Source organism: Triticum dicoccoides, chromosome 7B, assembly GCF_002162155.2.
Source record: "Triticum dicoccoides isolate Atlit2015 ecotype Zavitan chromosome 7B, WEW_v2.0, whole genome shotgun sequence".
NCBI lineage: Eukaryota > Viridiplantae > Streptophyta > Magnoliopsida > Poales > Poaceae > Triticum > Triticum dicoccoides.
The window spans coordinates 438,127,431-438,129,171 of NC_041393.1; positions in this window are offsets into that span (position 1 = coordinate 438,127,431).

Genomic DNA, 1,741 nt, shown 5'->3' on the forward strand with positions numbered 1-1,741 from the left:
AATACATCCTACCATTAGGTGGTAGTTACCTTCATCTTTTTTGCCGTCTGATTGCTTGAGATGTGTGCGGCTCCTAACGGGTTGCGGGTAAAATAAAGAAGGATATATTTTCCACTCGGATCTCCACCTTCCTATTTTCTTGGGCTAGCCCCGTATATCGCTTGACATAAAACCATGCAACGCTAATCTCTTTCTCTCTCTCAGAGCGCTCTTTCTCTTTCTCCATGTTTCTCGGTCAAAATCTTCACGTAAAGCTGGATCTGGAAAAATCATTAGAGACAGAAGGTATGCGACATGCATCTACACAAACATCGTGTAAATCGATTGTTAATTGTTCCTAATTTCCATTCTTATACAGGGGTCGCGGGCAACGTTGATGGCTGATGGGATTAGGAGCATGGATGTATGTTCCAACGTATTCATCCAGAGGACCCAATCTTTAATATTCCTCCTAGTCGATTTATAATATAATCAGATTTTTTATGATCATGGATTAGGACCATGTTCCAAGGCATTCATCTAGCCGATACATCAACCATGCATCTAGAAAAACACATCCGTCGTGTAAGATTGCGATGCGCAATGACCATCAATATAAGATTGTTATGGTGCGGCGATGGTGACAACGATTTACGGCTGCACACGCCGACGAGAGACTACTCTATGAGGTAGCAGAGACGACTACATACTACTGCACATCTCGGATGGCTCACCGGCGAGGTGAGCGGCGGCTGCGTCGTAATACTGTTTATGGCCGACATGTGACTGCTCCAGCATGGCGGCGGCGGCGATGATGGCGATGTACATATACTCACAGTATATACTCCATCGTGAAAGATGACGATGTATGAGAAGGAAGAACATGCGTATATGCATTGATGGAAACAACATGTGTATATGGTGTTTCAAACCAACCGCTCAGGAGTCCATGAAGCCATGAATGTATTTGTGTTTAGCGTATCCATCAACGTGACATACTGATATTTATATATACTCCATATTTCCTTTTCTAAAAAAATATACTCCATATTTTGTACTATGAGATATACGACATACTATCCTCTTTTTATGATACTTCATACTGTTATTTTATTTTTGCGGGGTACTCCATACTATATTTTTTTCTATGAAGTACATACCACGTACTTCATACTTCATACTATTTTTTTTAGGGTTACTCCATACTATATTCTTGGCTCTTCGGCATACTCCATACTTTTTTGCACACTCATTTACTATGAAGTACATGCATCCTGATACTTCATACTCCATACTCCATACTCCAGAACTTCATATTCCATCTAAATAGCAAGTATATATTTTAGGATTAAATTTTTGAGTATACATTATGGACAATCAGAACACCGGGAAAATATTGTGTCTATACTTTTAAGTTTTGGAGCACATATAGAACTATGATCTCTTTGGATTTAAGGAGCACACATATAATAAGCATTTTTTACATCAATGTGTACGTACATTGTATGGGCAGTACGTGTCCAGCTAGGTTGTTTTAAAATCAATGTCTCCTAGTGGATAGCTACTCGCACTTATCCATTCGGTGAGGTCTGCTGCATGCAGCCCTGAAATTAGCAGGTTGTTGCTAATAGTTGGCTGGTAAAACATTTTAACTAAATGATTAAATTAGGCTTGAACACTAACGGGTTTTTTGGCACCCACCAACCCAATTGGTGCTACGGCTTGAGGGACACGTGGAGGCCAAACAATTAGGTGGTAACTA